Source organism: Scyliorhinus torazame, chromosome 17 (genome assembly GCF_047496885.1).
Source record: "Scyliorhinus torazame isolate Kashiwa2021f chromosome 17, sScyTor2.1, whole genome shotgun sequence".
NCBI classification, from domain to species: Eukaryota; Metazoa; Chordata; class Chondrichthyes; order Carcharhiniformes; family Scyliorhinidae; genus Scyliorhinus; species Scyliorhinus torazame.
The window spans coordinates 142,342,080-142,369,682 of record NC_092723.1 but is presented as its reverse complement, the minus strand read 5'-3'; the positions used below and the strand labels follow the sequence as shown (position 1 = coordinate 142,369,682).

Below are 27,603 nucleotides of genomic sequence, written 5' to 3'. Positions count from 1 at the left end.
ATGTGAGCGTGTTTGTGCGGCAGATGTGAGCATGTTTGTGCGGCAGATGTGAACGTGTTTGTGCAGCAGCGCAGCAGTTGTGAGCGTGTTTGTGCGGCAGATGTGAGTGTGCGGCAGATGTGAGTGTTTGTGCGGCAGATGTGAACGTGTTGGTGCAGCAGTTGTGAGCGTGTTTGTGCGGCCGGTGAGCGTGTTTGTGCGGCCGATGTGCGAGTTTGTGCGGCGGATGTGAGCATGTTTGCATGACGGATCTGAATGGGGTGGCGTATGAGTGTTTGTGCGGTAGGTGTGAGTCTGTATGGCGGGTGTGAGTGTGTGTGAATGTGTATTGTGAGTGTGTGAGGGGTGTGTGTGGGGCAGGAGTGAGTGTGTGTGTGTGGTGGGTATGTATGTGGTGGGTCTGTGCATAGGTATGTGTATGTGTGGTGGAGGGGTGTGATGGGTCTGGTGGGTTGGTCTGTGGTGAGTGGGTGGGTGGGTCTGTGCATGCTAGTGTGTGTGGCTGTGTTTGTTTGGTGGAGATGTGCGTGGTAGGAGAGTATAGAGGGAGTGTGTTTGGTATATGCATTTGTGGTTTGTGTATCTGTGTGTTTAGTGTGTCTTTAATTGGTTCATGAACAAGTTAGGGTGTGTACGTTTGGGGTGTGGGGGAGTTTGGTTTATGTGTACATGGGTGGTATACATTTGTTGTGTGTGCATGTTTGTGTTATGCGTCACTTGCGTTACAAAAACCTTCTGCTTAAGTCCCACTCCCTTCAATCCTTACCTCCAACAAGAATGAGGAGCTTTATGGACTTCTTTTTATTTTCTGTCTCTGCTGCTTGCTTCCATTCCCCATGTTGACCAGGCCAAATGTCCTTTTAAGGTTTCTCCTGCTGGAATCCTGGAATCCCATCGTTCTCTAGTTTCTCTCCTGTTTCCTCTTGTCTGTGAGAATCACCTCCTGCTGCCCCAACCTTCTTCCAACTGAACTCCTGACCACCAAACTTCACTTCCTGCCTCTCACACAAATAGTTTTCTCTCCTCTGGTACTGTCACCCCGCACCTCCATTTCTCCTTTAAATTTGCCATCATCCCTGCTTTCCCCCCAAAATGTCCGCCCCTCTGCCTTGCAAACCACCGTCTGTGCCCAATCTCCCTTGTCTGTCCAAAATCCTTGAATATATGTTTACCTGTCAAATACCTGGCCACCTTTCCTGTAAGTTGCAACTCTGGTCCACAACAGTATTGAAGCAGCCCATATCAAAGACAAAAATGGCGCCATATGTGACTGCAATCATGGCAAATTATCCCTTCTTCTCAACCTTTTGGCAGCCGATGACATGGTTAACCACTCTAACCTCCTCCACCTCTCCTCTCCTCTCCTCCATCATCCAGCTGGGTAAGACTGTCTCAACTGATTCCATTCTTAACTATCCAGCCACAGTCAGAGAATCATCTGCAATAGCATTTCTTCCTGCTCCGCTGCAGTGTTACCTTTGGAATCCCTCGAGTATCTGTCCTTGTCCTCCTCCTTTCTCTCCTCTACATACTGCACCTTGTCAACTTCATCTGAAAACACAATGTTGGGTTTCACGAGTATCCTGATAACACTCAACTCTAGATCAGCATCACCTTTCTTGATCACTCGACTGCCACTAATTTGCCACACTGCTTGTTCAACATCCAGTACTGGATGAACGAAAACCTCCTCCAACTAAATATTGGGAGGACCAAAGCCATCGATCGGGGATTGTACACTGGTGGAGGATGCGCGCTATTGGCCGACGGTGGGATTATTTGGTCTCGTCAAAGTCTACGGCATTTTGCATGGCTTGTTTGTCCTGCCGCCGGGGAACCCACCATGGCAAGTCACCTTCGTCGAGACTGGAAGATCCCGACAGGAAGGGCCGGAATATCCCATCCATTAGAGAGATTTTCTCTTTTAGTTTGGCAGAGCGGAACAGTGGGCGGGAAAATTGGGGTGAAGCTTCCTCCACCGTATTTGTAGGGCCGTAGACAAAAAGGAGTTAAGACGCGGTTCCCATGCCGTCACGTTGGTGGACAGCCGGCAACTTACTCTGCAAATCATTGGCGTGCCGTTTTTTAAAAAGTGCCCCAACTTTTAGAAATATTAGAGACGCCCCCCTCCCCCACATTGGTTAGATCTCGGAAGGCGTAATGACCGTTGCGAATCCCGGGCAGGCCTTTTCCTGGATCTACCAGCCGTGTCTCGCCCCGGTTTCAGCAGGAGGTGCTGGTAAATTGCTCCCCTAATGCTCTTGTGAAGTACCTTGAAACATTTTATTATGTTAACGGGGCGATAAATGCAATTTGCTATTACGTGCTTGTTGTGTGTTTGGTCTGTAAGTGATTTTGTGTGCATTTGAGTTTGGGGTTTGGATGTGTGTGAATGAGTTTGGGGTGTATGTATCAGTGAACGTGTGGGTGTGTTTGTGTGGGTGTGCTTTTTTGACGCATGTGCATTTGGGGGTGACTTTGGGCATAAAATCTGTTGATATCGGTGTGGTGTGTGATTGAATATCCTGCCAACACTAACCAGGGAAGTTCATGTGTTAATGGCCTGTGGAACAGCAACTCAGACAGAGACATCAACTTCGGAAGAAGAGAAAGGAAGAAAATTGGACAGAATATAAGGGATAAAAAGATCACTTGCCTTCAAAAATCAATACAGTAATGAAATCCTCCTTTAAACCCTCTCCTGCAAACTGCTCCGTGTTTTAACAGAGTACTTCAGCTTATATAAATACTGATGGGATTTGATATTTGCTGTTTAATTATTTTTTCTGTCTGGTTACTCAGTGATTAGCTTCAGCAATAATAAACACAATTAGGATTGATGTCATCATTATGATTGACACATTACAAGGCAAACATCTGTTGCCAGCTCCAAGGAGCCTGCAACCTACCTCTTCTGTTCTTCCTAATATTGGAAGACTCCATCTTATGTACAAACATGACTGCACTTCAAAGTAATCCTTGGTACATAAAGCATTTTGAGATGTGGCTCAGGCATTCTGATGAAGAGCAATAAAGAACAACTAGATAGAAATTGGACAGCTTTGTTATTTTGGGTGCAATGATTGAAAGTTGCAACTTGATCGCGCCAACTGCAATTGAGGTGGGGAAAAAAATAATTCATGTACCTCACCTCATCTCCATGATGGTAACATGCTCCCCTGGGGCTCCCCCACTGAACCGGCCTCTGCTGCACCACCAGAAGCCTCTGTGTACCACAGGGAGTTGTGCAATGTTCTGAAGAAGCCATATGCCCCAGGCAGCTTTTCCTTTTTAAAGGCACATTCCCAATAAAAGGTGTAATGTGAGAGTACCTTTAAGAAATGAGTGTTTAAGAAATGTACCTTTAAGAAATAGGTGTTTATCAGTGATGTCAGAGTGTGGGTGGAGCTGGGCTGTCTGTCAGCTTTTTACTTTTGTTTTAGGCTGTTTGCTGCAGGGTGTGTTTTAGTTTCGTTTTCAGAGCTGGATAGCTGCAGTCACAGCCAGAAGGGGTATCAGTCTTTCTCTCTGTAATCTAAAAACTGTAAAATGATCCTTTGGTGATTTAATACTAATAACTGCTCTCAGTAGTGACTTTAACCTGATGTGCTTCTGTTAAAGGTTTTGTTCTTTTGTCTTCTGGATGTTGTTTGGGAAATTATTAAGGATTACTTAGTGTTGTATTCTTTGGGGGTTATATTTGAATTGATGGTTGCTAAGATGTTCACTGTATGTTCTAAAAAGGTTAATTTGAGTTCATAGAATATGTATTGTTTTGCTTTAAACAATACTTTTCCATTGCTGCTGTACCACACCTGTAGAGTGGGCCGTATGCTCCCCATACCACAATCTATTAAAAGTTGTGGGTCAGGTGAACTCCATGATACACTTTGGGGTTCTCTAAACCCTGGCCCATAACAAATTGGGGGCTCAAAGGGGATAAAAGTCTATCTATTGGATTGGCTTAGTGAACTTAAAGACAGTGAGGGGTGAGCATATTGTGGTTGCTTTTCAGGTGTGGTATTCTAGTTTAAGTAGGGAGTGTGTTGTGGACAATGGCTCTTTCAGAGACTCAGAAGATTTTGGGGGTGGAGACGGTCACACGCAGTACCTTACGGACAGAGACTAAAAGCAGACTGTTGGATTTGGCAAAAACATTGCAGTTAACATTACCTGACAAAATGCGAAAAGGTGAGGGAATTATGGCGGTGGCTAAGCATTTAAAGTTGCCTGAGATACAGTTTGATTCATTGGAAATGGCAAAAATTCAGTTACAAATTAAACAAATGGAACATGAGAAATAATTAAAGCAGCTTGAATACGAAAGAGAGAGAAAGAGAAAGGGAGATACTGATCAGGTAAAAAGATAGAGAGAGTTTGAACTTCAGAAAATGGCCATGAAACATGACAGTCAGTTAAAATTGGCAGACATAAAGGGAAACGTACAGTTGGATGATAGTGATGAGGATAGTGAGAAAGAGCGTCATAGTCGAAGGCTGGTAGGTAGGGCAAGTGAAGTGTTTGCATCACTATCAGGGGAGGTATCTGAGTCGTGTGAGGAGGTGAAAAAATCCATCTTGGGTGCATATGAACGAGTGCCTGAAGCCTACAGACAAAGATTTAGAAATTTAAGGAAAGAACCCGGTCAAACATACATGGAGTTTGAAAGGATCAGAGTAATTTTGATAGGTGGATAAGGGCTTTTTAAATAGAGCAAACGTAGGAAGCTCTCAGTGAAATTATACTTTTGGAGGAGTTTAAAAGTTCAATTCCTGATGTAGTGAGAACTCATGTGGAAGAGCAGAGGGTTAAAACTGCGAGACTAGCAGCAGAAATGTCAGAAGATTATGAATTAGCTCATAAATCAAAGTTTGGTTTCCGACATCAGTTTCAGCTTGTGAGGGATAGAAACTGGGGACATGAGAAATACTCAAGTGGAAAAGGTAAAGGTGATCTGATGGGAGATAATAAAGAGAGTGTACCTCAGATTAAAAAAGAAATCCAGGAGGGTGGAAAAGAAATGAAAAGTTTCAAATGTTTTCACTGTAATAAACTAGGCCACGTAAAGTCACAATGTTGGTGGTTGAAGAAAAGCACTGGGAAGGCTGATGTGGTAAAACGGGATAAGACAGTGGGGTTTGTTAAAGTGGCAAAGGAAAGCCCAAGTGAAGCGAAGGAGGTGCAAAAGATTGTACAGCCTGATCAAGAGGTGATTGATAAGAAGGTGCCAGATCTCTTTAAACAATTTACTTGTGTGGGTAATGTTTACTCATGTGTATCAAGAGGAGCAGGTAAAAAAGTCACAATTTTAAGAGATACGGGAGCCAGTCAATCTTTAATGGTAAGAGATGAGGAGTTACGTAGTTTGGGAAGAATGTTGCCAGAAGAGGTGGTAATATGTGGAATTCAGGGTGAGAGGAGTAGTGTTCCATTATGTAAGGTAAGGTTGGAAAGTCCAGTGAAGAGTGGTGAAGTGGTAGTAGGAGTAATAGAGAAACTATCTTGTCCAGGAATACAGTTTATCTTGGATAATGATATAGCTGGATCGCAGGTGGGAGTGATGCCTACTGTGGTTGATAAGCCAGTGGGAAATCAGACAACTGAAGTGTTGAAGGACAAATATCCTGGGATCTTTCCGGATTGTGTAGTAACAAGGTCGCAAAGTCACATGTTAAGACAAGAGGAGAAATCAAAGAGTGAAATGAAGTTGAAGTGCAATTCTCAGAAACAATTTTTGATCAGATGGCTGAAAAAGAACAAGAACAGGTGGAGGATGAGGCATATATTTTTAGTTCAGGAAAATTGGCGGAGTTACAACAGGAAGATGTAGAAATAAACTGGATGTATCAGAAAGCATACACGGAAGAGGAATCTGAGTGCATACCAGAGTGTTATTACCGTAAAAGTAATGTCTTGATGAGAAAATGGAGACCTTTACATATGCAGGCGGATGAAAAGTGGGCAGAAGTTCATCAAGTAGTATTGACGGTAGGGTATAGAAAGGAGGTGTTGCGAGTTGCACATGAGGTACCTGTGGGAGGCCGTTTGGGAAGAAGGAAAACTCAAGCTAAATTACAAAAACATTTTTATTGGCCTGGACTACATAAAGATGGAGTTATATTTTGTCAATCATGTCACACATGTCAAGTGACAGGGAAACCTCAAGCAGTGATAAAACCAGCGCCCTTAATACCCATTCCAGAATTTGAGGAACCTTTTTCCAAGAACATAGAACATACAGTGCAGAAGGATCCGAATTGATTGCATAGGACAGCTTCCTAAAACGAAAAGTGGGAATCAATATCTTTTGACTATAATGGGTGTGTCTACTAGGTTTCCAGAGGCCATTCTAGTACGTAATATTGCAGCTAAAAAGACTGTGGAGTAATTACTTAAATTCTTTACTAGATATGGACTACCCACAGAAATACAATCGGATCAAGGATCAAATTTTACCTCGAGGTTATTCAATGAAGTTATGGGTAGCTTAGGAATAAAACAATTTAAATCAACTGGGTGTCATCCAGAATTGCAGGGAGCATTAGAAAGATGGCATCAGACATTAAAGACAATGTTGAGGGTTTATTGTCAAGATTATCCAGCGGATTGGGATAAAGGAATTCCATTCGTACTGTTTGCAATTAGGGATGCACCTAAATGAGTCAACCAAATTCAGTGCTTTTGAACTAATTTTTGGTCAGGAGGTAAGAGGACCACTTAAATTGATTTAGGAAAAATTGGTGAGTGAGAAATTTTAGGGGACAATAAAATAGAGTTGGCTAGACAACATTTGAAAATTGCACAAAATGTGATGAAACGGGTAGCGGACAAGAAATCCAAATTTCGTAATTTTGCCAGTGGAGATAAAGTTTTAGTATTGCTACCAGTGGTAGGTGAGCCTTTAAAAGCAAGGTTTTATGGACCTGATCAGATTGAAAGTAAATTAAGTGAGCTGAATTATGTGGTAAAAACACCAGATAGAAGGAAGACTCACCAATTGTGTCATGTGAATATGCTTAAAAGGTACTTTGAAAGGGAAGGAGAGAAAAAGGAGGTTTTAATGATTCTAACTCAAAGTGACAAACCAAATCCAGATGACTGTGAATTTGACATACCTCACATTAAATTGGAAAACGAGGATGTTCTTAAAAATTGGGATAAATTGTTGAGTTACCTTCCAGAGGAAAAGCGAACTGACCTGAAAGAGTTATTGATATCACATGGGCAAGTTTGTAGAGATAAATTGGGAAGTACTAAAATGGCTGTAGATGTGGGAAATGCTGTTCCGATCAAACAACATCCATATAGACTTAACCCTTTAAAATTCGCACAGGTTAACAAAGAGATTGAGAGTACGCTTAAAAATGGCATAATTGAAGTGGGTTGCAGCCAATGGAGCTCACCCATAGTGATGGTACCAAAACCAGATGGTACCCAATGGTTGTGTGTGGACTATAGAAAGGTTAATGCAGTTACAAGAACGGACTCTTATCCTATCCCACATTTGGAGGATTGCATTGAGAAAGTGGGACAATCAGCTTTTATTTCCAAACTGCATTTACTTAAATGTTACTGGCAGGTACCTTTATCCGAAAGAGCGAAGGAGATTTCAGCTTTTGTGACTCCAGATGGTATATACCAATTCAAAGTTATGCCATTTGGCATGAAAAACGCCCCAGCCACATGTCAACGGTTAACTAACAAAGTCATTTCAGGATTACCCAATTGTGTGGTATACACGATGATCTGGTAATTTTCAGCCAGACATGGAAAGAACATTTGAAACATCTGATGGAGTTATTTGATCGACTTCAAGAGACGGGTTTGGTGATAAACCTAGCCAAAAGTGAATTTGGAAAAGCCCAATTTACTTTCCTTGGCCTTCCTTGGAAGGGGTTGAATGGTCTCACGGAATGTGAAAACAAAAGTTATTGGGGAGTTTCCGATACCCTCGCACGACGGGAAATAATGCGATTTCTTGGTATGAGTGGATGTTACCGGAAATTTGTACCGAATTTCAGCAGTGTGGTCGCTCCACTGACGGACTTGCTCAAGAAGCGTAACAAATTCCAGTTGACAGCGGAGTGTCAACAGGCATTTGACGGCCTGAAGGCTGTGTTAACCACTGTTCCTGTGTTAGCCATGCCAAATTATATGAAACCATTCAAAGTGGCAGTTGATACGAGTGATGTGGGTTAGGTGCGGTGCTTCTACAAGACGACGACGAAGGGCTAGAGCGGCCTATTGGTTATTTTTCAAAGAAATTGAATTCTCACTAGAAGTATTCAACGATTGAGAAGGAGACTTTGAGTTTTGTGCTGGCTTTGCAACATTTTCACATTTATGTGACCAGCAATCCATCTGACACCGTTATATATACTGATCATAATCCGTTGACGTTTTTGGAGTGATTCCGGAATAACAATGCACGGCTGTTTCGCTGGAGTTTATTGTTACAGCCATTTCATTTAAAAATAGTACATGTGGCAGGATGAGAAAACGTGATAGCCGATGCTTTGTCACGAATGTGATGAATAGAAGCAGTTTCAGTTGGAGGAAGAAGAACGAAAAAAAAATGGACTATATTATTATACCTGTTTGCATGTGTTGTTTTTTTTTAAACGAAAAAGTGTATTTGCTGTGTGCATTCCTTGGGGGATAGTGAAAAGGTGAAAAATGAAACCATCTTGAAATTGATGGGATTTTATTTCTTGGGGGGAGGTGTCATGTGAGTGTACCTTTAAGAAATGGGTGTTTAAGAAATGTACCTTTAAGAAATGGATGTTTATCAGTGATGTCAGAGTGTGGGTGGAGCTGGGCTGCCTGTCAGCTTTTTGCTTTTGTTTTAGGCTGTTTGCTGCAGGGTGTGTTTTAGTTTCATTTTCAGAGCTGGATAGCTGCAGTCACAGCCAGAAGGGGTATTAGTCTTTCTCTCTGTAACCTAAAAAATGTAAATCGATCCTTTGGTGATTTAAAACTGATAACTGCTCTCAGTAGTGACTTTAACCTGATGTGCTTCTGTTAAAGGTTTTGCTCTTTTGTCTTCTGGATGTTGTTTGGGAAGTTATTAAGGATTACCTAGTGTTGTATTCTTTGGGGGTTCTTTTTGAATTGATGGTTGCTAACATGTTCACTGTATGTTCTAAAGAGGTTAACTTGAGTTCATAGAATAAACATTGTTTTGCTTGAAAAAATACTTTTCCATTTCTGCTGTACCACACCTGTAGAGTGGGCCGTGTGCTCCCCATACCACAATCTAGTAAATGTTGTGGGTCAGGTGAACTCCATGATACACTTTGGGGTTCTCTAAACCCTCGCCCATAACAAATTGGGGGATCGAGGGGTTCTTAAAGGTACTCTCACATGACAAAGGAAAACTAGCAATACACTGCAGGCTGCTGGACAATAACTCTGGGAGACAGAGGTATAAGGAAATTGCCACATTACGTCAGGGAAAGATCTCCCCATTTCAGTGACCCTGGAGGCACTGGTCAGACAGATGCAGGCCTGGAATAGGCCATGTTTCCACTGGGGTTCAGAAACCTTCACTCATGAACCCCTGAAGGGAATGGAAGCAGGTGGCAAGGGCAGTTGACCAAATGCCACACCCGGGACATTGCAACAGTGCTAAAATTGAATGACCTCAAGTGTGGGGTCAAGGGGAGTGAAAGCATCAGCACATCACATCCTGTGCCCACCACACTATCCACCCCTTACACTGGTCAATGCATCATACTACCAACCATTCATCCAGCAGCACACCCTGGCACTCAGCACTCACCCTTAACATACACTGCTGCTCACCCACACACACTTTCCAATTATAAGTCATTCACACACATTCGCAGGCTTCTGAAAATCTACAGCTATTCGGCTATAAGAGGCACATCACTGAAGCATACTGGCACACAGTCACTGACATTCTGCCCTCTTGCTTGCAGGAAAAGATGGCACACAACAGATGGAAAACCACAGGACAATAGGAAGACCTGCACATCTATGACCTCCCATTGACTCAAGGTGTTAGTCCAGAGAATTGTAGGACCAATACCATAGAGCCAGTGGCACCTGTTGCTGTTGAGTACATCAATGATGTTGGAAAGTTGTTGCCTTCTCCTCTCACTCCTCACACTCCTTTCCTGACCTGTAGCCTCCACTTACACATTTGTGCCTTCAGGTAGCCGAGAACAGCTCCTGGCCAGCCATTGCAGTCTCAGGAGGACGAGCACGAGCAACAAAGACAGCAACTTATATTTGTACAGCCCCTTTAATGTAATGAATCATCGCAGAGCACATCACAGGAGCATTATAACAGACAATAGGACACCTAGCCACAGAAAGAGATGTTAGGTCAGTTGGGTGGCTTTTCAGAGTGTCCTAAAGGAAGATAGCGGGGGAGAGAGGCAAGAGGTGTGGGAAGGTCATTCCAGAACTTGAAGCCTAGTCAGCTGAAGACACGTGAAGAATGGCAAAGCAATTAAAGTCCGGGATGCATTGGGGGCCAGAATTAGAGGACGGCATATTTCTCAAAGGGTTGTGGAGTGGAGAACAAGGGAGGGCTAGGGAATGGAGAGATTTGAAAACATGGATGAGAATTTTTACATCAAGATATTGCTTAGCCAGGTGTCAACATAGGTCAGCGAGCACAGGGGTGACAGGAGAACAGGACGTGCTGTGAGTTAAGACATGGGGAGCAGAAGTTTGGATGTAGTCAAGTTTACCGAGGATAGAATGTGGGAGAGCAACCAGCACCTCTTGGACATCAGACCTACACTTGACACTATACTTTTAACCATCAACTCTGATACCACCACTGCAAGACCATTAGAGGCCAGTATAGAGTCACAATCTGCATGTTATGAGTCAATGGGCATAGGTGGGCTGCACTCAGAACAGTGATAGTTGTGTGTGAACATTCTGCAGAGGGCTATGTTGAAGAGTTCTGTTGCAGCAAACTCTGGTGAGAACCTCATTGGGGTGGACCACAGGAAATGCTGATGACAATGTGAAGTCATTCATTTTGGTCGAAAGAACGCAGATCAACAATATAAAATAAAGGGTACAATTATAAAAGTGTGCAGGAGCTAGGTGTATATGCACACGAACTATTGAAGCTGGCAGGACACATGTAGAGAGGGATTAATAATGAATATGGCATCCTGGGCTTTATAAATAGCAAGGACCTTATGTTAAACCTGTATAAAACTCGTTTGTCCTCAACTGGAGTATTGTGTCCAGTTCTGAGCACCACATTTTAGGAAGGATATGAAGGCATTTGAGAGAGTGCAGAAAAGATTCATGAGAATGGTTCCCGAGATGAAGAACTTCAGGCTCATGGTTAAATTTGAAAAGCTGGGATTGTTTTCCTCGGAGAAGACAAGTTGAAAGGAGATTTGATAAAGGTGTTCAGAAACCCGGACAGAGTAGATAAGGAGAAACTGTCCCCATTGTAACATTATAGAAATGTTCGGTATACCAAGAGTTAATGTCATGTTACAAACATAACCACTAGATGGAGCTAGATGCACAACTATATAAAGCACTGACTCTCAGACATCTGGGAGAGAGAGTGAAGTCTGGAGTAGAGTGCATAGGAGAGATCTAGAGAAGGTAGAGTACAGTTAGAGTTAGAGTGTAGAGACTAGTGTTAGTAGAGTGTAGATTACTATAACTAATGGTTACTATAGGAGAAAGTGGTCAAGCTTAATTTAAGTAGTGTAAATAAAGGTTAGCTTTGTTAATGAACTTAGCTTTTGTGGTCTTTGTGAACACTACGATATCCACCCTGCTAACAGCATCACAAAGAACACCACACCCATTGGGGAAGGATCAAGAACCAGAGGGCACAGATTTAATTGGCAAAGGAAGCAAAAACATTTGACTCGGCGGGTGGCTACGATCTACAATACACGGCCTGAGAGTGTGGTGAAGGCAGATTCAGTTGAGGTATTCAAAGAGAATCGGATCGTCATCTGAAAAGAAAAAAAAGTGCAGGGCTGCCGGAAAAGCCCGGGAGTGGCACAAGGTGAATTGCTCCTCCAGCAGCCCATATTGCTGCTATCCATGTTGAGGTGACGCAATCTGAAGCTAAGCCCTCAAGCCCCGAGCTGCTAGAGGGTGCCCTGCGAGTCCTTAAGCCGAATCTCTCAGTGAAAGTCAGCAGCCTTCCACCAGCCATGCTGCAGCCACTGAGGGTGCACTAAATAACTGCGCACCACAGTGTTCCAACATAAGTAAATCAAAGCTCCTCAGCTGCAACTTTAAATAGCCCCAGAACTGGGTCCACCTTGCCTCATGAAGCTCGTCATTTCTGACGTGAATAATGAAGACACTTCCTGCATGTGGATTGACCAAATTTGGCATCCTGGCGTTACAACAACCTGTCCAGGTCACTGATGTCACCATATTACATATTCGGGTCTTTGGGCGTATGCGAGTAATACACGTGTGTGCACCACTCCTCTTTATTAATGCTGTGTGAGTGACACAAGTGACCAGTGATGAATTGTGAAGGCCTTTGAAATGGATTTCATTCTCAATACTGTCGAATATTTCTGTATCCCCGTTGTACGTAATGCTATCTGTTATCATGTCACTCTTGTGATATCTTCCTCAACTCATGCAGTCACTACCAGACATACACTGACCTCACCAGGCCAGCAACCAGATGACCCTTTATTTATTGGCAAGAGGAGTATCCCTCCCTGATGCTCATGTTCAGCTCCCAGTATGTGAACCGTCAGCACAGACCCATAGTGATGCCATGACACTCGAAGTCAACAAGCTAGTGCTTTTATGTCCTCATCACAAGGAAATACAGAAACCATATTCAAAAAGAAAACAGTGGTGTTCAGACATCACCCTGACAGATTGTCTTATGTACTAACCAATGGTGTATGCTCCCAATATAGGCCATGCTGTGCATGTATACCAAGGGCATACACGCCAGGACAAAACATGCTGTGAGTGTGCCAATGCAGTACATCCGAGTCCAGAATATACTACACATGTATCAATGGACTGCACTCCTAGTGCTGTGCTACTGTCTAAGATGGTCAGGTTAGCTGTAAAGCATTTAGGGATGTCCTGAGTTTGTAAAAGGTGCTATGGAAATGCAAATATTTATTTTGCTCCCATCACACGTCAGTAAAAATGTTATTGATTCATAACTTTTCCCAATGTGGGCCTCTGAAGAACTCAAAGTCCACAGTCTGAGCCCCCCAGTCTTCTGATGAGTTCACTGATCGTAACCGGGTGCTGATTCAGCTTATTTATTTACCTGAGGATCAGGTAGGGAAGGCAGTGTTGGAGGAGAATTAGCCATGGGTTCCTGCTCCTAAAAACTATTTACTGATTCCTACATGGATATAAGGAGATGGCAAATTGATTCCCCCAAATCTTGCCATTGACTGTCCAGCCAAAACCCTGTAGAAAGGCTATGCGGGTGAGTTATTGGGGTATGGATGACAGAATTGTAACTTGGTGATTGTCAGCACTTTCAGCAGATGAGGAGGGAGAGAAGAAATATCAACTACAAAAGGAGATAATTACTTTGAGAAAGTTTGGTGTGAAAATACCCAATCAGCAGGAGCTACAGGAATGAGCTAAGCTTGCAGGGAATGATGTTCAAGGTGCGTCCCACAAAATCTCTGACAATGATTGAATGCTGCTTCAATGGTACACAGACAGACTGTCTCAGCGTGAGTTTAGAGACAGAACTATAAACAGTTTCCATATGTCGAGTGTGATGAGCCTTTGCTGAACTGAACTCCTTGCTCTCCTTACCCACCCTGTGGAGCACACTGTACAACACGTGACTGAAATTTGTAGCACACAGTTTGCTTTTGCACCCATATTCACCACAAACTTAACGTGTGAAATAAATCTTCCTTCTTTTTATTGCCAAGTGACGATTGAGCTTGAAAGATGACTGCGATCATAGGTTGAATGTTCAGTTTATTAATAAACTATGTTCTATGCAAAGTGAGGAGGATTTAACTCTCAGTAATCTGAATCTATCTCAAAAAATAGATATCCATCATCTATCTGCCTAACTCAATCTCCATCTCTCAGTCTATCTAGCTGTCTAGCTAGTTCACTAGTTACTTTCCTACTTTGACTTGCAGGTAAAACACTCACTTCTCAGTCAGAAGATCATAGGTTCAAGTCCCACCCCAGAGACTTGAGCAGAAAATCCAGGCTTGATACTTCTGTGCAGTAGTGAAGTGGTGCTACAGTCCTGGTGAGTCAGTACTGGGGAGTGCTGCATTGTCAGAGGGACAGTACTGAAGGAGTGCTGCACTATTGGTGGGGCAGAACTGAGGTAGTGCTGCACTTTCATTGAGTTACTACAGGGAGAGCACTGCACTATTGGTGGAGCAGGACTGAGATAGTGCTGCACTGTCGGTGAGTTACTACAGGGAGAGCACTGCACTGTCAGAGGGGCAATACTTAGGTAGTGCTGCACTGTCGGTGAGTTACTACAGGGAGAGCTCTGCACTGTCAGGGGGCAATACTTAGGTCGTGCTGCACTGTGGGTGAGTTACTACAGGGAGAGCACTGCACTGTCGGAGGGGCAATACTTAGGTAGTGCTGCACTGTCAGTGAGTTACTACAGAGAGAGCACTGCACTGTCGGAGGGGCAATACTGAGGGACATTGCACTGTTGGTGAGTCAGTATTGGGGGAGTGCTACATTGTCAGAGGGGCAGTACTGAAGGAGTGCTGCACTGTTGGTGGGTGAGTACTAAGGGAGTGCTGCATCCCAGAGGAACAATACTAAGAAAGTACCAGAGGGGCCGTACTGAGTGAGTGCTCAGCTATTGGTGGGACAGTACTGAGGCAGTGCTGCATTGTCTGATGTGCTGAATTTTGATAAGACATTAAACCTAGACCCTCACAGGTAGATTTAAAAGGTTATTTGAAGAAAATAAGCTTTCTGATGTCTTGACCATCATTTATCCCTCATCGAAGTCCGGAAAAAGAAAACACTATCTGGTTATCAACTGTATTTCTACATTTATCTTTGCATATATTTCAATCTTATTAAGTGTTTGAGATATCACACGTCCTACATCACATTTATGAAAATAACTGTATTTATATAGTGCTTTTCATTGCCACAGATGTCCCGAAGTGGCACTGAAGTAATCATGTGATGTAAATTCACCACCTTTCCCCCACTCAACTATCAGCAGCAGGATCTTCAGATGCCTTAGTCTCTAAAATTCCCTTCCTAACTCTCTCCATCTTTCTGCCCCTTTCAGAAATATTTAGAAAACTTCCGAATTCAGCCTGAGCATCAATGATTTCCACCAACTCTTCCCAATCCCTGGTCACTGAATTCTTATTTTCCTGAGCTGTGAAACTCCTGGGAGTATTTTTGTAATATTTGGGATGCAATATGTCAACTAGGATTGGTTAACTAACAGGAAGCAAAGAGTGGGGATAAATGGGTGTTTTTCTGGTTGGCGATCTAAGTATTGGAGTTGGAGATCAAGTGTAATGTGTCAAAGTTCGCAAATGACACTCAGATGAATGGGAGAGCAAAGTGTGCAAACGGCACTGAAAGTCTGCAGAGGGATATAAATAGTTTAAGTGTTTAAGTGAGTGGGCAAGTGTCTGGCAGATGGAGTGCAATGTTGGTAAATGTGAGGTCATCCATTTTGGTAGGAAGAACAGCAAAATGGACTATTATTTAAATGGTTAAATATTGCAGCATGCTGCTGTGCAGAGGGACTTGGGTGTCCTGCAAGAATCGCATAAAGTTAGTTTGCAAGTGCAGCAGGTAATTAAGACGGCAAATGGAATTCTGTCCTTCATTGCCAGAGGGATGGAGTTTAAGAACAGGGAGGTTATGTTGCAGCTGTATAGGATGCTGGTGAGGCCACACCTGGAATACAGTGTACAGTTTTGGTCCCCTTACTCGAGAAAGGATGTACTGGCACTGGAGGGGGTGCAGAGGAGATTCACTGGGTTGATTCCGGAGTCGAGAGGATTGGCTTATGAGAGGAGACTAGGCAGACTGGGACTATACTCATTAGAATTTAGAAGAATGAGGGGGGGTGCGATCTAATAGAAACATATAAAATTATGAAGGGAATAGTTAAGATAGAAGCAGGGAGGTTGTTTCCACTGGTGGGTGAAACTAGAACTAGGAGCATAGCCTCAAAATAAGGGGGAGCAGATTTAGGACTGAATTGAGGAGGAACGTCTTCACCCAAAGGGTTGTGAATCTGTGGAATTCCCTGCCCTGTGAAGCAGTTGAGGCTACCTCGTTGAATGTTTTTGAGGTGAAGATAGATAGATTTTTGAACAGTAAATAAACTAAGGGTTATGGTGAGCGGGCGGATGAGTGGAACTGAGTCCACAAAAGATCAGCCGTGATCTCATTGAATGGTGGAGCAGACTCGAGGGGCCAGATGGCCTACTCCTGCTCCTAGTTCTTATGTAATGATTATTCACACCACTGCTCATGTCTTTCTTACTACATTATATTCCTACATTACAATCATGACTACACTCTTAACGTACACGCTGTAAAGCAATTTGGACTGTCAGGTGGTCACGAAATGCGCTAAATAGAAGCAGATTGTTTTAAATTTGCATTACAAACATAGGGAGCAATCTTCCAGCCATGCTGCACCCGAAAAGCAGCTTGTCACTGCACAGCATGGCTGCTGAAAGCCAGGAGACCCCACTCCCAGGATCTACCCAGCTCACAACGCAATCTCAATAGACGTTGCAAGGAGAATCCCGCCCACAATGCACGGGGTCGGTTTTTGGCAAATCTGCATTTTAGAGCGAGGCAGTAAGCCTCACTCTAATGTGCAGATTCCCGAGGTACCTGAGACTTTGGGATTCAATGCCTCTGCCTCAAGGACCTCAGGTGAGGGCCGTTTGATACAGGTCCCCACAAACAGAGACCATATGGAACGGCACTCGTGGGGGTCTCCAAGGGGATCGGAAACCCCCAACTGCATGCTCTTTGGGCAACGTGGTGCCCTGGCACTGTTGGTGCCACCTGGATAGCCTGGCACTCTGGCAGTGCCACCTGGGTGCCAGCCTGGCACTGCCAAGGTGCCCAGGTGGCACTGCAGCTGGCAGGGACATTTCCAGGTGGCAAGGTTGGCACTGCCAAGATGGCATTCTTTTACACACATGCAATTGGTCCGGGCAGGATTTTGGGTTGGGTGGGGCCAGGGGACCCTCCCATATTGCTTTCGAGTTGGGGGGAGGTTGGGGATTCTTTTGGGGGCCTCTGAAATTGGGACGCCATTGAAAAATGGCATCCCGATCTCTTGCTACAATGGGGAGTTCTGGCAAGCAGAGTATCCCATCCAGGTGTGTGCCATCAAACAGAGTAGTCGGTTGCATTCTACCCTTTGCTCTTTAAAACGTATACTTACTCTAAGCTGATCTCCTGAAAGCATTGACTGGGTCCATGGATGCTGTCAGCTTTCATTATCTACACACCAATTACATTAGCAGTAAAAGCAGATGGATTTTGGGGCAAGGTTCACATAATGTTTACAGCAGCATTTCAGGCTAATAAGGATGTGAGAAAAGATAGTGGAAGTTTAGGTGTTCTCTCAATAGGCATAGAATTTAATAACCAAAAGGTAACGATGAGCCAGGCTTAAATCTTATTAAAGACTGCAGATGGGGTATTGAGTGTAATATTGCGCTCCACACTGTCGGGAGGATGTTGGGGTTTTGGAAAGGAAACAATGCAGATTCTTTCAGTCTGTTACTGGTATGAGGAAGCAAGTAAAAAACTTTAACAATCGGTTTTCTCTAAAAGAGAATGGGAGAGAGAAGGACGTTTTGAGTGGGGGAGTGGGGGGTCAATGGTGGAATGGAGGGTCCCAGGGTGGGAACCATTGCTGTTTGTCAATCGAACTAATTCCTTACAGATATCGAATGCTATGGCAGGGATTTTGGACCAGAACTTGCCTGAGGGGTGCTGCCTCTACGTTGGGCGGCCAGACGCCAGAGACGGCAGCAGTAGCAGCAGATGTTCATGATGGTGGACCAGGTGCCAGACTCCGCCACACACCCTGAGGATCCGCCCGCCCATAAGGCCAGGGAGGGTCCTGGAGGAGACGTCCCGCAATGATCCTGGGTGTATAGGCATCGCTGGTCATGCGAACAGATGCCGGACAGCGCGTGCCGCAGGAGGCTCAACAAGAAGACGGTGCGGTACCTACGCTTTGTCCTTGTGGACTTGGCATCACATGGAGGATGTTAGACATTTTAGTTGCTGTGATATGAAGAGTCTAAAGTTCTGTTCCTTTTTCAGAAACACACATTTATTTCATTCCAACAGCCTTTGCACAAAACTCTAACTATACATCACCTGCCAGAGGCCACCTGAAGCCCCTCTCCATATCCGTGTCAATTAATGGAGACTTTATGTCTTCCACTTTGGGATCATTCATTTTTGTACTCAACTCTAAGACATCAAAACTCACATCCGGTCTAGTTTGTCTACCTAACCAGTTCAGTTGCCCAATTAAACTTCGCAGTTGCTCTTTTTCTATCTTTGAAACCATTGCGTCTTTTTGTGAAACTCGGCCATGACTAATTGCTATTGGGCTGATGCTTTCCAAATAAGATTGTTGACATAAAGTTGCCCCTAACTTAGTCTGTCCAATTTCCAGTCCAATATATTTAAATGCACCGGAAGCCTGACTTCCAACCCTGAATTCTTTCCTCAAACCAGAGATTACAATAGCTTCAAAATCACTAGTCCCACCCCACAAAAAATCATCGATATGCATCATAAAAATGCCAGAAAGATTTCCTTTATAGTGCCAATAAAACATTGCAGGATCTGCTTTCAACTGGCAACAGCCTAACTTTAACAAAACTGACCTTACCGTAAAATACCAAATTCTAGATGTATCATTTAATCCATATACACATTTGTTCCACTTCCAGAGTACCCCTTCTGTGTTAGCTGCTTCTTTAGGAGGACGGAGAAAAATGTCTCTCTGGAGCTGATGCCCCTGCAAAAAGGCAGCTTTTATAACTATAGATTTGCATTCCCATGCCTTTGTGGCTAATCAAGCCAAGAAGTTCTTTAAAATAACCTTTCCTGCTGTAGGTGAATCTACCCTTAATTCCGATCTTCTAAGTTTTCTTCAAATCCCCTTGCCACAAGCCTGGCCTTTGCCTTATAAGTTCCATCCGGGAGAACCTTTTTCGTGCAAATCCATCTGTGGGATAGAGCTCTTTGTCCTCTATCCGGTACTTCCGTGTATACCCCAAATTCACTACAACTATGCAATTCTTGCTGTTTAGCTTCTTTGATAACTTTTTCATCTAATTTATTTGAAGCCACCAAAATCTCACGTGCATGTGGGCTTCTATTCCTTTTAGTATTCGTAGTCTTACTCATGTTCCGAGATCTTGATAAACTATGTCCCCTCTCCCGCCTGATATCTTGTTCTGTACTGCTACTGCTTGATCTTTCCCTTCTGCTGTGGGATGTCCTTTCAATAGTTCTCGACCTTTCCCTGCGGTCCGCAGGAAACTGGCACTGTGTTTCTGTGCCCTCTATTTTTGAACTTTGTTTTCCCAATCCATTGTCTTGACTCCTTCCCCTGAATGCTGTACATTCAACCAATGTTTATACTTTCCAGTGGCCTTCCCTGCTCTACTAATAACAGTTGCATCCTTCCATTGACTAGACCCTTCAGGCAAGTATGTCACTTTTGTACCAACTTTTGGCAGTTGCCCTTTCGGAAAAATGGCCTGTTCTAATTCATCGGAAGTGTTGTGTTCCTCCACAGAAACCATGTCTATATCAGTTAATTGGTCCTCAAAGTTCTGTAACACATGCATACCAGATGACTCTGGTTCCTCATCATGTCTGTCTGTTCTGTCTAAATTTGAAAATTTGTAATCTGTACCCATTATCCTTGATGAATGTACCCTAACAGTTTGATTACCATGTTTCAAAATAATTGTTTTGCCATCTGTGCATATGATCTTCCCTGGGCATTTCCATTCATTTGAATTGTCTCTCTTGCAGTATACCATGCCTCCTTGCTGAAAAACGGCACCTGATGGCCGTACGTTATGTCTTAAAGTTCTGCGAATTCTTTCAGAGACTTCTGCTTCCAATAAAGCTTTTCTACTGCGATGTAATGCATTTAAATGTTCAGCAAAACCAGAGCTAATTGTAGTCCCCTCCCAAGCTGGAGGCTGGTCATCCAAAATGGACGGAATTTTAGGATTTCTACCAAACACTAATTGATAAGGACTATAGCCCCCCAACCATCTGCAATGAATTCTTTGCATGTACTGCCCATGCTAAAGCTGAATTTAGCCTGCAATTTGGTCGATCTGCCAAAATTTTCCAAAGCATGTCATCGATAACAGCATGATTTCTTTCACAGACACCATTACTAAATGGGCTTTCTGCAGCCGTATTCATAACTCTGATGTTCATGTTTTCACACATATCCCTAAACTCATCATTAGCAAATTCTCCCCCATTGTCCGTAAAGAATTTTGCCGGTGGACCCATTCCTGTCCCTATCCATTTTTCCACGATTTGATCCAGAATTACTCTCTTTTCTTTACTTCGTACAATCGTTGATTGACTAAATCTGGTTGCTAAATCTACAAAATGCTAAATAAATATATTATTTGCTTTATCCCAGATCTTAAGGTCCATGGCCACAATGTTGTTAAAATCCCTGGCCAAAGGTAGGGTTACTATCGGTCGTGCTGGTATTCTTCTGTACTTCCTACAAACTTCACAGTGGTCACTATCCTGTTTTATCAGTTTAGTATAGTCTTCATCCCTTACCCCTGCATCTTTTAATACATTTTTCAGCCTCCGAGGAGACGGATGTGCAAATTGCCTATGCAGTTTTAATACCACAAGCTTTTTATCAGCTAAAGTCCCATTTTCAACTGCCATTAACACATCCTTAACCACTCTACTTGAAATATTATTTGTCAGTAATGGAATACAATAGTGTCCCGACTGTGTAAATTGTAAGTCCACCGTCTTTCCAAAAACTGCTGCCTTATCCTATTCCATATCCAGTTTCATGTGTGCTTTCTTCATTGACGGTCTGCTCAGAAGCAAAGGTATCTCACTTGATACAACATCCATGCTAATGAAATGATTCACTTTGGCAATATTGCAAGGGATCACCACTCTTTTCAGCAACTTCAGAGTATTATCATCCCCAGACCTGAAACTTGTGGAACTTTCAAATTCCTTAACCTTGTTACGATTTTCAGCATTCAAAGAGTCCAGGGAACATTTTAACCAGTCAATTCCACACACAGTAGATGTGCAGCCACTGTTCAATACAGCACAGTTGAAGGATTCTGCAACCAACACCCTCATTACCAGCGTAAAACTGCTTGTCAATCGGACAATGCCTTCTTTCTGGTCACTATCTTTTTCCTCTTCTGACTCTTCCGTGTCATGTGTCGCTTCAAACACTCTATCATAACGAGTTGGACAGTTGAAAGCATAATGGTATTGAGAGTCACATCAAAAACATCGATTTATCATGCCCCGTGCATTTCTGGGGTTCATCTTCCTATTGTAGGTTCTAACTGGGTTTCTGTCTTCATAATTTCCTTGTCTTGGTCTCCTTCTATAGTCTTGAGCCCTGTTCGTAGCCATACGATTTCTCCATCCTGTTAGTAGTGTATCTTCCATATTCTGCCTTATTGCAGGCTGACCTATTTGGGTCATCAGAGCCATCGGAATCAAATGTTTCCCCAGAAACTTTTGTAAAGCTTTTGTCATCTGTTCGAATAAGGTATCCTTATCAGTAAACTGAACTCCTGTCAAAACCAGGAGCCTATCCATGTTGCTCACTCTAGCACAGTCAAGTAATTTAAAGGCCAACACAGACTGTGGAAATTCCAGGTTGTATTTCTGCAGCCTTTTATATAGTCTGCCAAATTCCATTATATAGTCTTCCATGGAGATATCCTCCATTTTCCGGAACTTAGCAAAATCCGACCATGCTTCATACGCACTTAACAAGTCATCTTTCTTATAAATCTTATCCATATAATGTAATAAAGTTTCCAGACCTTCTTCTGAGTATACCTCTTCCAATTCCAGCTCAGAAAGCACTTTGTTTCGGATTTTACTGCCATATGGTGGAGAAAGAGCCAATGCCATACCTTGTTTTCTCTTTCCCAAAGCACTTACCTTAGTCCACATAACTACTGCACTTCTCCATTGGTCGTACGATTCCCTTTCAGAAAATAAGGGAGGATAGTCATGTCCAGCCATCTTTATCCTCGGTTCAGCCATATATCCCTTTTTATTTTTTATTTTCTCACTCCTTGGTTTGATCTGGAAAAGTTGTATCTTTCAACCCTTCACATTTACACAGCAACCATCCTCTGCTACCAATTGTTAGACGTTTTAGTTGCTGTGATATGAAGAGTCTAAAGTTCTGTTCCTTTTTCACAAACACACATTTATTTCATTCCAACAGCCTTTGCACAAAACTCTAACTATACATCACCTGCCAGAGGCCACCTGAAGCCCCTTTACATATCAGTGTCAATTAATGGATACTTAACATAAATGAGACGACTAATTGCAATGTCTCTTAACCCATTACTTAACAGAGGAGGAGGATACCTTCTCTCTGTGGCCATTAAGGTCACCGCAGCCCTGAACTTTAATGCCTCAGGATCCTTCCAGGGCTCGAGCGGGGACTTGTGTGGAATCTCAGCAGGCCACAGCCCACAGGTGCATCCGATAGGTCACGGATGTCCTCTTTGCCCAGGCGGAAAACAACAAAAACAGGATGCTCGGGCAGCAGGTTTCTCCCCCATCGCCGGGATGCCCAGGTCCAGGGGGTAGTGGATGGCACGCATGTTGCCCTGCGCATATCGGGCCATCTGGGAGTGTCCTCGGTTACAGAAAGGGGTTCCACTCACTGAACTTACAACTCGTGTGATGTTCATGAAGATCATGCATGTGTGTGCCCGCTTCCCAGGGAGTGTCCATGACACCTACGTCCTGGGGCAGTACGTTATCCCCTGCCTCTTCGAGGACCACCCCAGGATGGGTGGCTGGCTCTTGGGGGCTAAGGGGTACCTGCTGAGGACATGGCTAATGACGCCAGTACAGAAGGGCGACCGAAGCAGAGACCCGGTACAACGAGGCCCATGCTGCCACCCGGGCTGTGATTGAGCGATGCATCGGACTCTTCAATGCGGTTCCGATGCCCCGACCACTCCGGTGGTGCCCTGCAGTACATGGGTGGCACAGTGGTTAGAACTTGCTTCACAGCGCCAGGGACCCGGGTTCGATTCCCGGCTTGGGTCACTGTCGAAGGCAGGGGGATGATGATAACCTGCAGAGAGCTGAGCGGCGGTGCTTCTCAATCTATGCCATAACCTGACCGCTGCCTGTCTGCTGAGTGGCTGTGAGGGTGGGGAGGGGGAGATGTCTGGAAAGATGGGCCAAGGATTCGGAGGTCGACCCGAATTGCAGAAGGAAGTGACGGAGGCGGCATTGTAGCTGTGCTCGAAGGTGTTTAATGTGTTATACACTTTCCCACTCTCCCGATGGTGCCTCACCCCCTTACACCCCCCTTTTCCCCCCTCGCCCCCTATCTATCCATCCCCCTCCCCGTTCCCCCCCGGTGCCCTCAATGATCCTCGATGTGCTTGGCCTTCCTTGCTCTACCACTACATTGAGATGTCTCCCCAGGATGGACATCAGAGGTGGAGGCAAACAGCTGCTTACCTCGTACCGTGGCCTTCAATGCTCCTGGCGAGGGTTGTCTGGGGCCGGAGGGCCCCGGCGCATTTGTCAGTAGCACATGCACAGCTCTGCCGCACTATTCCAGGTGCTGACTGCGAGGTGAGGCCTCATCGTAGGGGTGGAACCCGGGGAGCTGGTGGCCACTATCCCCACTCCATGGGACGAGTCTGGGTTAACACCCAGCTTGGTCGCTGCCCATAGGGCCCTGGGATTCACCTTGGGAAAGAGGGGCAACTGGTTTGAGCCCAGGCTGCCCTGCATCATCTGGCTCTGTCAGCCCTGGCGGCTCCCCATGGTCCGCACCATTGTGTTGATGCCTCGGCGATGCTCCTCAGTGACTGGGACGTGCTCTGCAGCGCCTCAGCAATGCGCACTTGAGACTGGGACAAGCTCCTCAGTGCCTCGCCATTCCCATCTGAGAGCGGGACATGATCCACAGAACCTTATCAAGGTCAGCCTGCTCCTGGGTGACATCCCCCAGCGATGCGGACATTCTGTTGAGGTCCTTAGCCATGCCCGTCACCGACTGCGCAATGCCTTCGACATCTTCACTAATGGTGCCGACGTCGTGCACCAGGCTCTCCACTGCGGCCGCCATCCTAACAGTGTGATGCCCGATCAATGACCACTAAAACGAGGTTGTAGTCCAACTGAAGGCTTTAATAGAACATAGAACATAGAATATAGAACATTACAGCGCAGTACAGGCCCTTCGGCCCTCGATGTTGCGCTGACCTGTGAAACCACTCTAAAGCCCATCTACACTATTCCCTTATCGTCCATATGGCTATCCAATGACCATTGGAATACCCTTAGTGTTGGCGAGTCCACTACTGTTGCAGGCAGGGCATTCCACGCCCTTACTACTCTCTGAGTAAAGAACCTACCTCTGACATTTATCTCCCCTCAATTTAAAGCTATGTCCCCTCGTGCGAGACATCACCATCTGAGGAAAAAGGCTCTCACTGTCCACCCTATCCAATCCTCTGATCATCTTGTGTGCCTCAATTAAGTCACCTCTTAACCTTCCTCTCTCTAACGAAAACAGCCTCAAGTCCCTCAGCCTTTCCTCATAAGATCTTTCCTCCATACCAGGCAATGTTCTGGTAAATCTCCTCTGCACCCTTTCCAATGCTTCCACATCCTTCCTATAATGCGGCGACCAGAATTGCACGCAATACTCCAAATGCGGCCGCACCAGAGTTTTGTACAGCTGCAACATGACCTCATGGCTCCGAAACTCAATCCCTCTACCAATAAAAGCTAACACACCGTACGCCTTCTTAACAACCCTCTCAACCTGAATGGCAACTTTAGGGATCTATGTACATGGACACCGAGATCTCTCTGCTCATCCACACTGCCAAGAACTTACCATTAGCCCAGTACTCTGTCTTCCTGTTATTCCTTCTAAAATGAATCACCTCACACTTTTCTGCATTAAACTCCATTTGCCACCTCTCAGCCCAGCGCTGCAGCTTATCTATGTCCTTCTGTAACTTGTAACATCCTTCCGCACTGTCCACAACTCCACCGACTTTAGTGTCATCTGCAAATTTACTCACCCATCCTTCTACGCCCTCCTCCAAGTAATTTATAAAAATGACAAACAGCAGTGGCCCCAAAACAGATCCTTGTGGTACACCACTAGTAACTGGACTCCAGTCTGAACGCTTCCCATCAACCACCACCCTTTGTCTTCTTCCAGCTAGCCAATTTCTGATCCAAACTGCTAAATCTCCCTGAATCCCATGCTTCCGTATTTTCTGCAGTAGCCTACTGTGGGGAACCTTATCAAACGCTTTACTGAAATCCATATACACCACATCAACTGCTTTACCCTCATCCACCTGTTTGGTCACCTTCTCAAAGAACTCAATAAGGTTTGTGAGGCATGACCTACCCTTCACAAAACCGTGTTGACTATGTCTAATCAACTTATTCCTTTCCAGATGATTATACACCCTATCCCTTATAAACCTTTCCAAGATTTTGCCCACAACAGAAGTAAGGCTCACTGGTCTATAGTTACCGGGATTGTCTCTACTCCCCTTCTTGAACAAGGGGACAACATTTGCTATCCTCTAGTCTTCTGGCACTATTCCTGTTGACAAAGATGACTTAAAGATCAAAGCCAAAGGCTCAGCAATCTCCTCCCTAGCTTCCCAGAGAATCCTAGGATAAATCCCATCCGGCCCAGGGGACTTATCTATTTTCACCCTTTCCAGAATTGTTAACACCTCCTCCTTATGAACCTTCTAGTCTAGTAGCCTGAATCTCAGTATTCTCCTCGACAACATTGTCTTTTTCCTGTGTGAATACTGACGAAAAATATTCATTTAGCACCTCCCCTATCTCCTCGGACTCCAAGCACAACTTCCCACTACTGTCCTTGACTGGCCCTACTCTTACCCGAGTCATTCTTTTATTCCTGACATATCTATAGAAAGCTTTAAGGTTATCCTTGATCCTACCTGCCAAATACTTCTCATGTCCCCTCCTGGCTCTTCTTAGCTCTCCCTTTAGATCCTTCCTAGCTAACTTGTAACTCTCGAGCACCTTTACTGAACCTTCATGTCTCATCTTTACATAAGCCTCCTTCTTCCTCTTGACAAGTGTTTCGACTGCCTTAGTAAACCATGGTTCCCTTGCTCGACCACTTCCTCCCTGCCTGACAGGTACATACTAATCAAGGACATGCAGTAGCTGTTCCTTGAACAAGCTCCACATTTCCATTGTGCCCATCCCCTGCAGTTTTCCTCTCCATCTGATGCATCCTAAGTCTTGCCTCATCGCATCATAATTGCCTTTCCCCCAGATATAACTCTTGCCCTGCGGTATATACCTATCCCTTTCCATCACTAAAGTAAACGTAATCGAATTGTGGTCACTATCACCAAAGTGCTCACCTACCTCCAAATCTAACACCTGTCCTGGTTCATTACACAGTACCAAATCCAATACAGCCTTGCCTCTCGTTGGCCTTTCTACATACTGTGTCAGGAAACCCTCCTGCACACATTAATAAGCTAGATGTTTCCCCCAGCAGCTCAGGTACAGAATGAAGGCTGCAGGGGCGGCACAGGCTCTTATACCCCGCTTAGCAGGGCAGAGCTACCATACATCCTAACCAATAGAAAGCACACAGTTTCCAGCAATGGTGTTCCAGCATATCAGGTACCGTAATACCTATAATACCAAATTCACCCCCCTGTTAAAAAAGAGACCGGCGGGGGGGCGGGCGGGGGGGGGGGGGGCGGGGGGGGGGGGGGGGCCTGATTCTACAAACATGGCAACGTGGTAGAATTAGTTATGGAGGTACCGTAATACCTCCGTACAGTGTTTTGTAACTATTTACAATTCTGACAGCTATGTACATTTGATAATTTACATTTACAGTTTACAGTTTACAATTTAAAATGAAGCAATCAGTCGATCGGGGGCCCTGGTCATCCTCTGTGATCGTCGGAGCTTCGGCGGTGACTCCAGTGGAGGCTCGGGCGTCTGTGACTCCGGGAGCGTGGCTTTGATCTCCATGGCAGCTTCGGCACCCCTAGATGGCGCTGGTGGGGAAAATGGTAGACGTGGGAAGGGAGCGCCTGCGGGGAGCATCAGTGGGTGGGGGGACCTAGATGGGGCCGGCAGAAGGACCGATCCTCCTGTAAGGTGCCCTGGTGGAGAGGAGGGTGGGACAGGTGGCTGGGGTGTGCGTGGGGCTCCGGCGGGCGGCAGGTCTCGTAGGGAGACCGTATCTTGTCGGCCGTCGGAGTACGCCACATAGGCGTACTGGGGGTTAGCATGGAGCAGATGGACCCTCTCGACCAACGGGTC

At 44.8% G+C, this 27,603-nt stretch overlaps 1 protein-coding gene across 1 annotated transcript in view; it reads right to left on the bottom strand.

Annotated features, from left to right (window-relative positions):
- Window positions 1–27,603, bottom strand: part of LOC140394205 (heparan sulfate glucosamine 3-O-sulfotransferase 4-like) — a 278,726-nt gene that overhangs the window by 201,245 nt on the left and 49,878 nt on the right. The window lies entirely within an intron of this gene.